Source organism: Myxocyprinus asiaticus, chromosome 2, assembly GCF_019703515.2.
Source record: "Myxocyprinus asiaticus isolate MX2 ecotype Aquarium Trade chromosome 2, UBuf_Myxa_2, whole genome shotgun sequence".
Lineage (NCBI taxonomy): Eukaryota > Metazoa > Chordata > Actinopteri > Cypriniformes > Catostomidae > Myxocyprinus > Myxocyprinus asiaticus.
Window position 1 is genome coordinate 27,528,413 of NC_059345.1, and position 13,225 is coordinate 27,541,637.

A 13,225-nucleotide genomic window follows, 5' to 3' on the forward strand; every position below is an offset into this window, starting at 1 on the left:
AGATGCATTTTCGGCAATGTGCATTTCAGTGCAGTATGATACTGGAAACTGGATGTGGATGTGTCTTCAGTGTATGTCAGCGTAGATTCATTGCATGTTTTTTCGGCTCATATCAATGTGGATTGCTTGTGAACCAGTCATAAAATGATTCAAGCTTTGAAAAGTAACTGTTAGGAAATAACTAACTGTTATTGAAGGAAGGGTCAGTTAAAAACACTTGGACCCGATAAAAAACCTACACCGGGCGTGCTGACGTGAACTTTCTAAACCTTTTAGTTGTGTTGTTGGTAGTAGTAGCGCCAGCACATGCAGCGCAAAATTGAACTGAATATCGGTTTACTGTTGGCGTTGCAACAGATGCTTCCATGGTAGACAGCATCATTGATTATAATGGGTTCTATTGCTTTTGACACAGCGCAACTCTCGCGTTCGGTGTAGACAGGGTGTGAGTGTTAACAGTTGTGCTTGAGATGAACAGTTTAATATACACTGATCAGCCACAACATTAAAACCACTGACAGGTGAAGTGAATAACATTTATTATCTTGTTACAATGGCACATGTCAAGGGGTGGGATATATTAGGCAGCAAGTGAACAGTCAGTTCTTGAATTTCATGTGTTGGAAGCAGGAAAAATGGGCAAGCGTAAGGATCTGAGCGACTTTGACAAGGGCCAAATTGTGATGGCTGAGACGACTGGGTCAGATCATCCCCAAAACGGCAGGTCTTGTGGGGTGTTCCTGGTATGCAGTGGTTAGTACCAACCAAAAATGGTCCAAGGAAGGACAACCGGTGAACCGGCGACAGGGTCATGGGCGCCCAAGGCTTATTGATGCGCATGGGGAGCGAAGGCTAGACCGTCTGGTCCGATCTCACAGAAGAGCTACTGAAGCACAAATTGCTGAAAAACGTAATGCTGGCCATGATAGAAAGGTGTCAGAACACACAGTGCATCGCAGCTTGCTGCATATGGGGCTGCATAGCTGCAGACCGGTCAGAGTGCTCATGCTGACCCCTGTCCACTGCCGAAAGCGCCTACAATGGGCACGTGAGTGTCAGAACTGGACCATGGAGCAATGGAAAGAGGTAAGGAGGTGGCCTGGTCTGATGAATCATGTTTTCTTTTAGATCATGTGGACGGCCGGGTGCATGTGCGTCTGCGTCATTTATCTGGGGAAGAGATGGCAGCAGGATGCACTATGGGAAGAAGGCAGGCCGGCAGAGGCAGTGTGATGCTCTGGGCAATGTTCTGCTGGGAAACCTTCGGTCCTGGCATTCATGTGTGTTACTTGGACACGTACCACCTACCTAAAGATTGTTGCTGACCACGTACACCGCTTCATGGCAACGGTATTCCCTGATGGCAGTGGCCTCTTTCAGCAGGATAATTCGCCCTGCCACACTGCAAAAATTGTTCAGGAATGGTCTGAGGACCTTAACAAAGAGTTCAAGGTGTTGACTTGGCCTCCAAATTCCCCAGATCTCAATCTGATTGAGCATCTATGGGATGTGCTGGACCAACAAGTCCGATACATGCAGACCCCACCTCACAACTTACAGGACTAAAGTTTTGTTGCCAGATACCACAGGACACATTGAGGTCTTGTGGAGTCCATTCCTCGACGTGTCAGAGCTGTTTTGTCGGCACGAGAGGGATCTACACAATATTAGGCAGGTGGCTTTAATGTTGTGGCTGATCATGTATTCTGATGCAATGTGTTAAATGTGCGTTATGTGTAAGCCCTGAAATTTAGTTTTATAATGTTGTGGAGCTTGTTCATTCTCTTCAGATTGAGTTTCAAAAATGGCTGAATTTGTGGGGCTGCACGATGTTAGCCAATCAGAACAGAGGGCGTTTACGTTTACGTTTTAAGGAGGCACTTATGCCAAAACCGAGCATTTCAGACAGATGGCCAGAGATGGGGTGGAAAATTATCATATATTACTAAATTATGCAAATGCTAAAAAACATTACTAACATTATCAGTGGACCTTAGGGAAGATAATAAAACTATAAAAAAGAGCATTTCATGACCCCTTTTAATGTATGAAAACAGTATTTAATTTAATTAATCACCTTAAATTTAGATTAATGTTTAGATTTAGTGATGCATAAAAAACAGGAATTTTTGTCTTTTCAATTAATTACATTTTAATTATATTCTTTGTCATTTTAAATTGTGATTATCCTTCCCTTTTGACAGGGAGTGCTCTCCTCCATGTCTTTCAACACTGATGCCACTGTTTGCTCACAGGAATTCACTCCATCCAACTCGCTCAACAGCTTTTCCACAGCCCTTTCTTCTTTTACAGAGCCATAATAGGAACATCATTATCTAAACTTTTCTGAGTGTGGCCCATTGATGGCAAACTTTCACTGAGCCAGTGAAATAATTTTTAAAAACAGAATCTCCCAGAAGGCTTAAAACCATTTATATTACAGCTACTGTACTGTGCTTGAAAATCAATCCTGACTTAATCCTTTGGGCCATGGAGGTGGAAATAACTATTTATTCAAAACCTAGGGAGCTGCCTACAAAGGCAGCATTTAAAGGCATCATAGGTGTGTTCCAGAAGCAAAGGCTGTTTTATTTATTTTAATGCTGCCTCCTAAAATACATTGTCTTGTCCAAATTCTAAAGGTGTGGTCACACTACACTTTGTGCTCCATTCACCTCTATCCAAGTGCATCAGAACGAGGGAGACCAGAAACGCAAACTCATGCTAAGATATTTCACATTCTGCTGCAGACGAAAGTTTAGATTTAGTGAACTCTGACCTACGAATTAGACCTGCACATTTTTATTGTTTCAGGAAAATGAGTAGACGGTATATTTTTACATTTTGAATATAATATTATTTGTTATTTGAGATAAATAATTTATTAAAACCATAAGCCCTCGCATGTGAAATAATATCCTGTCAATTGAGGTCTCTGAAATAATTTTGCATGCTCAAAGCCTAGTGTGACCTCGCCTAAAGGCAGCATCATATCTATCCTTCACGGAAAAATACCTTGTGACATGCTCAGTGAAAAAATGAATGAAGCAAGAGCAATGATGATCCTATAAATAATTAATTAAATAGTGAAAAGTATCAATAAAACATAGAAAACTGACTATTTTACCCAAAATTTGTGTGCCATGTATAATTATGCTTTTTAGATAATCCTCTCTCTCTCTCTCTCTCTCTCTCTCGTGTGCTTCACATGAGGAGTACTTATTTGTATGATGTGTGGAGTTGCAGCCTACAGTATAGGCATTCCAAATGACCTTTAGGGGCCATTCATACTGAACATGTTCTTGCTCTAAAAAAAGCTAGATGCAGCGCAGCAAATAGAACAAAACACAGGTGTCTCAAGGCACGTTTTTAAAATGTTAAAAGACATTCTTTTAAACTGACACGGTGTTTAAAACGTGGTGCAATGATCAAAGACATCTGTCTAACACACGTTTACATATAAAATAAATTTTTAAAAAAAACTGTGCAGATGGTTGGAAAATTTGGTTTAGTGTAACTTATCTGGTTTAGGTATCTTAAAAGAAAGCAAGGGCAGCTCTAGGTTATTGAACAGAGCTAAGGTGTTTACTTAATTTCCCTTGTGTTCTCCTGAAGCAAAGCTCCTGTTCTGAAGAACAATACTCCAGGAATGTTTGATCCCATTACTGCAGCTCGTTCATTTCCTGCGCTCAGCCAACCTTCCATATGGGCACACATTGCATCGTTCAAACTGCATTAACCTGCCCAGCACTGGAATGTGTTTGACTATTGAGCCAGCAGGCAGATTAATTATATATCTAGTCTGTTTCTAATATCCCCCCTCTTGTAAGCCTAGCAGTCTGAAATGCACCAGTGCAAGGTGAAAGGCCTTGTTTCTCTTTGGTGCTCTAGGTGTTAATTAGCAGGTGGTTAGTCAGGAGATCTACATTAGTGAAACTAGCCAGCAGCTATTTGAACATGTGAATTAGACCCTAGGGCCTAAGGTATGCTGTTTGTCTAATGTTTTTACTGTAACTGGTTTCTCTTTATACAGCATTGAATATTAGATTTTTTTTTTTTTTTTCAACTGTGAAGAAGTCTTATACAGTACGTTTATTTTGTTTAATATTAAGAGTTGTTTTGAACTGAGAATAGAAAAGGTCACCAGTGGACACAAAAGTGAGGAGGATAATACAAAGTATAAGAGATGACATATAGTGGCCCAAAAAGTATTTGGATACTTACAGTAAGCCACACTTAAAATGTAGACATGTCTTTGCATTATATATCAAGAAATATAGCACAAAAATTAAAATTGATTAATTGAATGTTACAACATTTGCTTAGTCGGCACAGACATAGAGGCCAGATTCCAAAATGCATAAAATCCCAGATGTAGTTTATTTTTCAACTAAAATCCCAATATAATCTGAAAAAAGAAGATTTGGTGCATAACATGGGACTTTTAACACTAAACAACACAATGGGGACTCTTATTTTGAAATGCTCTATTTTTAAAATATACCATATTTAGCTTTTTATAGCCTACATATTATTGTTATTCACAATATATAAAGTTTGAGACACGATGTCTTTGCATGCCTTCGTTTCCATTTTAAAAACGTAATTATCAAAGGAACACAGAGGGATCAAAAAACTATCGGCATAGATTTTTGCCGATAACCGATAGTTCCAAAAAGCAACTATAGGCACCAATTAATCTGTAAAACCGATATATCGATCCACCTCTACTTCATACATCCACAAAAAATGAACTTGGGAGAAGTTGGTAAAGCGTAATTGCAAAAAGAAAAGTTAGTTGTAAGAAAAGCTTTAGCATAATTTGTTAGCAGATGTCACTTGGTTTTATACCTTGTTTCAAATGCACATAAACATAAATACATTTTTAAAGTTTCACATGACTTGAAGTGTCCAAAGGTATGTAAATATTTTTTGGGGCTACTCTATATTTGAATTCATGTAAGGGTAGAACTAATCATGCTCATCTTTAATTGATTCACTGATTCTGCTACAGCGGTTACATGTTTTGATGTTTATTAATAACATAAATTATCTTTCGTGTTGCACTGTGCTGTCCCAGTGGCGTAATTTTGCTTGGCTTTGCTGCCTCTAGTGCTAATTGGATTACAGTTCACCCAGTTTACTGTATCTGACAATGTTTCAGAACTGAGGATGTTTAACACATCCTTTAATTTTGGTTAACGTTTTCACATTGACCGTTCTCCACCTCTGTTTTTTGCCTCATTCTGATTCTCTCATTTCTATTGGCCTATTGCCTCCTGTTGTGACCTGTGCATTACGGGAGCTGAGCCGGGTACATCTGGTGAATGGGCTGCCTCCTGAGTCCTCCTCTTGCATGAATAGGTATTTTCATTTCCATTCATTATTATCAGCGGATCTCCACTCCATCACCATTGCTGTGTATGGCATTCTCCAAGCCTGATGAAAAATGCACATGCCCGATGTGCATTGATGTATTTCTAAATGCATGCGACTCACTCCATCTCCTCGGGAAGAGGCAATGCCAGCTTGACATTCCAATCTTCATATTCATGTCCTTAATTTGAATAATGGATATGCAGATATGTTCTGTTTGAATCTCATAGTAAAGATTAGTGTGGCAGGTTTCTATGTCTGTGACTGGCATTGCTGGATTCCTCTTCACACTGCATCATCATCATCATCATCATCATCAGTAGTTCCAGTATTCAATATTAGAGTCCTTCCACATCCACACAGTTCTCCATTCTCATTGGCTGTTCAGTTGCTTTTCAATTCTCATCAGTACTGTTACAATATGAACTATGTTTGTTACATTTATGTATGCAATTGTATTTAACATATCAGAAATATTTTTAAATTAAAATCTCAATTTTTGCTCTTCACTGTTATCTTTTATATACATTATGTGTGGCAAATGTATTTCTCACAGGCATTTATAAGGCCACAAGATGTGTTATTAAGTTGGAAATTAGCATGAATGCATAATGAGTGTTTATGCCATATCCTCTTGAATGCTCTACCTATGGTCTTAAATAGAACTTCTTTACTGGATCTTATTTATAGCTGACTGGAGGAATATTCCAGGTTATTTACAACCTAATGTCTATGGACAACATCTGTGACATGCTATAGATTATCCCAGACAATAATTTTGACGCATCCATCAGTATTTACACTTACAATGACAGGAAAGGGGGTCGGAGTGTTTTAAAGCAGAAATAGGATGCTCATATTTCTGCTTAAGCACTAACATTTAAAGATCTGTTTGTAATTAAAGCTGTAAAGTTGTCTAAATTGCCAATTTGTGGTGAGACTACTCTTAATATTTCTGCATACTTTAAAGCTCACTGTGGGGAATGTTGTATTACACAGTGCATTGTGTTTGATTTGACCTTCCATCTCTAATGTGACAAATAAAAGCATTTACAGTCATGACTTTAAACATCTCTATTTTACTAATTATTTAATTGGACTGCCATAAGTTAGGACATTTTTACACAAATTATATTTAAAATGCAAAACAACCCTGTTTATTTTCAAGAATTGTACATGATGAGGCAACAGTGTGGCATACTACGGTTTATGTGAAAATAAATAGAGCACAGTTTTAAGTAAGTAGTCAGTTTGTGTATAACTTCGTTGTCTTGGTGGAGTAAACCCGGTAGGCCTAAATCCAGGCAAAAAGAGAGTTAATTCTCATAATTTTGAGATTTTGGTTTTCATCATTGTCTTCTGTTTTTGAACAAGTCGTCGTCAGATGAAGAAGACGCAATGGAATATGTGCATCTCTAAGCTGCTTCATGTTTACAGCGCGAGTAGAAGAAATCTGGCCAACAAACGTGCTTGCTCTGGTCCGATTATCGACTGCGGTACATTTTTACCAGTGAATCAGATTTCACCACGGTTTTCTGTTTAAATGTCACTCTTATATTTGGGCCAGGAACCACTGTGACATCAGCGTGTGATTTTGAATTCTCTGCTCTTATGCAGTCTTACCACGGAGCCCTGCTCATGTCTGTTCCATGAGTGCTTTTGAACTTGCACCGACCTGGATCCGCTGTCATGTCCGAGTGCGATTTTGAATTCTCTGCTGTAATGCGAGGCTTGCAAGCTCATGCATGAGGCAGTGCAGGGATTGGATGAAATCCTTCCTTCTTATGAATAATGTGGAGAATCTTTCAGAATCTAATGACGTATAAGTGTACACTAATTCAAATCACAACAATATGACATTTCTTTAGCCTTAACAATACACGTAATGAGTGCTAGAATTGTTTCCAGTGATGTGCAACCTGTACATATCTGTTAGCATCTCAAAACAATTTGGGGGGGGGGTGGTTTCATGACTCTTTAAACTAGATTATGGGTGGTTAGTGAATAAGACACAGCTTTTTGCACTGAAATGCCAAAGTGGCACAACTGTTTTGTGAATTCACCCCAAAGTTTTAAATGCCAGAAATATTCCTATAATTTGGAATAGTTCACCCAAAAACGAAAGGAGCATGTTCAGAGAGACACGTAGGTTCACGTGCAATTTCTCATGTGAACGTGAGCCACTGTGAACAAGCATCTCTTATATCATTCATGAATGTTCAAAGGACATCAAGATTTAACTGAAAAATGACAAAAATTTTGGGTTGATGCCTTCTGAAGACTTGGAATGTGACACACAAGTCAAAGGACTACTTTATGATACTTTTGGGTACTTTTTTAAGTTTTAAAGTGAGTTGCTATCAGCTGCTTAAAAAGACGAACCACGTTATTCATTAAAACATCTCTTTCATAAAACTTCATTTTTGGGTGAACTATTCCTTTAAGGGTTTGAGCGTTTTAAGCAAATTCTTTGGATTATTTACTGTGTATCCACTCTACAGGGATAACTCTGAAAGAAAGCCCAGGACTAGACATCTAATCTGAGGTCATTAATGTCTTAAAGACAGAAATGTGAAATGAATGTATCAGTAGCCATCCTTTCTTTCTGTAGCTGATATATTAAGACAGACACTGAAATCACTTTGTTCTTCCAGGTTGTGTCGTCACATTTTTCAGTGTTTGTAATTTCATTGATAAGTGATTGATGTTTGCAACAAGTCAAGTCATTTTTATTTGTATAGCGCTTTTCACAACACACATCGTTTCAAAGCAGCTTTACAGAAAATCATGCATTAACAGAAAATTAAACTGTGATATCTATAATTGTCACATATTCCCTGTTTTTTGCATTGACTTTTATGTTGAAATTCTTGTTTACTTCCCATGTTCCTGTTTCCTGTTAGTTTGTAGTCCTTTTGTAGTTTCATTTTATGATTGGTTTTCCCCTGATTGTTTCCACAGGTGTTCCTTGTTCCCTTATTTGCCCCTGTGTATTTAAGCCCTTGTTTTCCCTGTTTCCTTTGTCAGTCTTCACATGTATTGTCATGTTCTGTACCTGGGTCCCTGTGGTTTGTTTTCGTTTTTATTTTTATTCTGAGTTACTTTGTTCATCTTTTGTTTCCGTTAAAAGCTGCACTTAGATCCTCCATTCTCACCAGCCTCGTTACAGAAGGACTGACCAAAAAATGGATCTAGCGACCATCCAGTTGAGGATCACGTCCGTGAGTTTTTAGAGCTGGCAAATGTAGTGCACTATCCAGACCACTCTCTGGTGGTTTTCTTCCGGGCCGGTCTGAATAGTGCACTGAGGGAACTGATGCCTCCGGCTGATCCTCACTGGACGCTCGGCAAATATGTGGAGAAGGCTCTGGAACTTTGCGGTTCCCTTTATACAGTGGATTATGGCGGGAACCCCGGGCAAAACCTGCGTCTTCGGCTCCCCTGTCCCGAAGCCTTCCACGGCCCCTGTCTCCAAGTTGTATGATCTGCCACTGATGTCGGTGCGTAGTTCCATGAAGACCCTACCTCAAAAATTGTCTGCGCCCACACCTGCGACGGTCAACGAGCCAATGTCCACGCCTGCCATGGCCAACGGGTTGCCAGCCTCGCCCGTCCCAGAGCCAGCGTTGCCAACTTCGGCCATCCAGAGGAGGAGGAGGAAGAGAAGTTTCTGTTCCCAAGTCTCTTCCTGTGTACACGACCACGGTGGTCGTTCCCGAGTCTAATCCCAAGGTTCAGGCAATGGTATATGATGTATCCCATGTCTTATGATTGGATTTGGCATCAGTTCATCCTCTGAAGTCCATCGTAATAGACTGAAGTGATGTTTGGCTGGCACCGGCTGCATTTAGTCGTCATCACTCAGAGACTCGTAGCAGTGGAGTCCAGCATGAAGCAGGAATCCAGCCGGTTCTGGTGACCTCAGGATAGGAGTCCCGAGGTTGAGAACGGGATAAAAATAGAATAATATTAGCATAGATGCCATTCAATTTATTGCAGAGTTATAGATCAAAATCAATGTTTCTGGTTCCAGCAGACCTAACTAAAGCAGCATAATTGTGAGTTGAAGGATAAATTAGGTGTATGCCTGGCTAAATAGATGAGTCTTTAGTCTAGACTTAAAGTGAGCGTGTCTGCATCTTGAACAGTGTTAGGGAGACTATTCCATAGTTTAGGAGCCAAATATGAAAAGGATCTACCTCCTTTTGTGGATTTTGATATTCTAGGAACTATTAACAGGCCAGAATTTTGTGATCGTAATGAACGTGATGGAATATAGTGTGGTAGAAGGTCACTGAAGTACTGCGGAGCTAGACCATTCAAAGCTTTGTACGTAGTTAACAATTTTAAAATTAATATGAAATTTAACAGGTATTTAATGTAACTACGATAAAATGGGGCTAATATGATCATATTTCTTGGTTCTAGTCTGCACTCTGGCTGCTGCATTTTGAACCAATTGAAGTTTATTTATTGATCTTGCTGGACATCCTCCGAGTAATGCATTACAATAATCTAGTCTTGAGGTCATGAACGCATGAATTAGTTTTCCGGCATCAGCAACAGAGAGCATGTGCCGTAATTTAGCAATATTTCTTAGGTGGAAGAATGCTGTTCTACAAATATTGGTAATTTGATTTTCAAAGGACAGATTGGAATCAAATATAATACCTAACCAATATATGCCTTCTTTTTAATGCGTTTTCATCTTTAATGCATTCAGCTGTAGTAAATGTATTTTGTTCATTTGGATTTGTGTGTGTTTGTGAGAGACCAAGTGTTATTGTGTTAGATGAAAAGCTTTTTTATGGAATAACATGCAGAAAATGTCACTTGTAAAGTTTGGCCTGTCTGTGGTTTGGCTAAGTTTGGTGGAAGTTAGTGAAATAGGCAGCATCACAGAACATTTAATCTTCACTTTACAGACTCTGTATGACCAGAATGGTCATTGTTACACCTTAAAAAAATCTGCTTTTCCTGTTTTCCAGTAAAATATTTAAACAGTCTTAAAACAAAATCACATACTGCAAGACTTGTATTGAGCCTTGTTTTAATGCCATGTTTTCACTTGTTTTAAGCATAAACCAAACTAAATTTATTATTTCATTTCTTATTTTCGAACTGCCATTTTTGCCGTGTATCGTCATAGTAAAGGTTATGATTGGATGTCCTGGATAAACAGAACTTTACTGTATCAGGAAAAAGAATAAGGAACACAATTAATGGATGAATAACCTGATGTGATCCAGTGAACTTTAAAAAACCTTATGGTAATAACAGCATAATTTAAAAGCTGCAATGTTCTCAGATAGAAAACAACCATTGAAACAATGCTATGTCAACGTTGATGTGTCAACTTTAATGGCATCGAATTAATGTTACAAGGTGATGTTGGTTCAACATCACTTTTGCACCCTCAGTTAATGTTAAAACAATATTGAAATTTCAACAAAAAAACAATGTTAATATCATTGAATCAACGTTACACTGTGATGTTGATTCTACATCACTTTTGTTGAATCAATGTTGAAATTTCAACAATCAATGATTATAGACAAAGAACAGTAAGATAAAAATTGATGGAACAGAATAATTATCTTAATTGTTCACAAGTGGAAATTTGGTTTGTACAGTCCAGCAGTGTCACGTTTTGACAAATCAATTATGTACTGTAGGCTAGTCTAGTCCTGGGGCCCCAATGTCCTTCACATTTTGGGTGTCTCCATTAATGAACACATCTGATTCTGCTCATCTCGTTTGTAGAGGCTGCATGACCTGAATTGGGTGGCAGATAAGAAAAACATCAATGTGCAGTCTGTGGCAACAGCAAATTATTATAATTTTTTTATTCTTTTAGCAGTCTATATATTTTCTGCCTCATTCTATTGAGAGAATCCACGTAAGATCACTTATGTTTTTGTAAGAGCCAGTTGATTAAAAAAAAGTTTACTTAATTGTCCAAAAGTTGAATTTTCATTCTAAAAATTGCTTGATTAACATTGTCAAAATAATCAGCTATACATGAAGATCAGGTTGTTAAATTATGGGGATAAAATAATGAGGAACATGAAAATGTATTTAAAGTTGGCTAACTCACCAAGCAATTGCAAAAGAACTTAAATACATGAAGATAATTTCAAAGGAAGAAGTTTATTAGTTTGAAAATAGCAAGAGACATTTTGACCACATGGTCACAAAAAAAGAGTGGAAGCTCTGCCCACCCAAAGTCTCCACCTATTTATAGGCATGGGTAATAGAAATTCCCAATCAGCCCCAGCTAGATAAATATGTATTTGTTGCAGAATACTGGAAGAGCCTGCATTTGCAGCAGAGTTAGAGAGAATAGTTGCAAGTGCAATAGAAGTTATGCAAGTGCAGAATTAAATCAAAGCAATACATTCTTGCTCTCTCAAGTGTCAATTCTAAGTGACATCAATCACTGATGATTTTGCACAGAATGTATTACCACTGCACTTTAAGGGATCTACCATAATGTTGTCTGAACTTTTTTAATGAAGACATTCCTGATAAATTTTGATAAAATAAGATGTTGTTGCAGCTGTCATTATGAGGACTCTCCATAGACATAATTATTTTTATCCTGTACAAATTATTTGAATTATGGGGACACTAGAAATGTCCTCATAAACCACATTTATAGCATAATACCCTTGTAATTACCAGCTAGTAACCTAAAAAAAGTCCTTGTAAACCACTTAAACCTGCCCACACACACACACACAAAAGACAAGTAGAAAATCCCATTGCTGTAATAGAAGCCCCACCCACTATCACAACCACATCAATGCCATTAACCATATTACAATATGTTATGAAATCTGCAATAATTCATGGAAGTATGGTGTATTTGGTATATATTGGCATTAGTCATGTAAATTATGTAAATGGACTTATGTCTCATGTCAAGACTGACACCCCATATCGATAATTCCCTATGATCCAGAATTCCATGACATCCCTAAGTATTTTACAACCAGTAAAATAAAAGGACAGAAAATAATAAGGTAGATGAACACCATTGTTTGAAATCATGCCAGAGAATTTGTGTGAGTGCATCAGGTGGTTCAACAAAGAAGACTTCTATAAAGGATGCACCTATGTTTTCTCACTAATGAGAAAGCATCAATTAGAACATTGAGACATACACATGATTTTTTTTTAGTCCTCAATTACAAATCAATGTTAGTTCATTAAACAGACCACCAGAGCAAGTGGGTAAGATTTGTTTTTGTAGAGTGCATTTTTGTGTATTTATTTGCTAATAGTTTGCTCTGCATCTCTAAGAGTGTGTATTTGTACATTTCTGTCGCATAGTCCAAAATGTGCTTTTTATGTTTCTTATTGGCCATGAAATGTTTCGGGGGTTTTTTGTATTGCAAATACATACATGATATATACAGTATATATATATATATATATATATATATATATATATATATATATGTAAGCAATATCGAACGAGCAAGAGTGCGATATGTCCCCACATCAGCACTGCTGTGATTCAGCGCAGGCACGAGGCCGAGTGCCATAGGTAATCACAGCAGTGCTGATTTAGGACCATATAGCACGATTGCGAGTGTGATATTGCTTATATACAACAGTTCAATGAACAAGTAAATTTTTAAAAATTAGGAAAAACTGAGTACGGTCATAAAAACACATTTGTGCATGTAACTACTTTCTTAAGCGACGGATCAGAATCTGCCGTTGCTGTTTCAAACCAAATGATGCGTCCAAGCCTCCGTTAGTAATTCAAAAATGTCATTTCAGAAATAGTATCACGGCTAGTGCTGTTTCTAACAAGTTATTGGATAAACAAGGATGGATG

At 38.0% G+C, this 13,225-nt stretch overlaps 1 protein-coding gene across 19 annotated transcripts in view; it reads left to right on the plus strand.

Moving 5' to 3' along the window:
- The window catches only part of LOC127450491 (pleckstrin homology domain-containing family A member 7-like), a 163,877-nt gene that overhangs the window by 108,224 nt on the left and 42,428 nt on the right, over positions 1-13,225 (plus strand). Inside the window, exon 1 of one of the 19 annotated variants that reach the window (XM_051714800.1) lies at positions 1,789-5,364. The exons of the other annotated variants lie outside the window; for them this stretch is intronic. The gene's annotated coding sequence lies outside the window, so the exon portion shown is untranslated. Of the gene's footprint in view, positions 1-1,788; positions 5,365-13,225 lie in introns of those variants that run through there. 19 annotated transcript variants of the gene reach the window in all.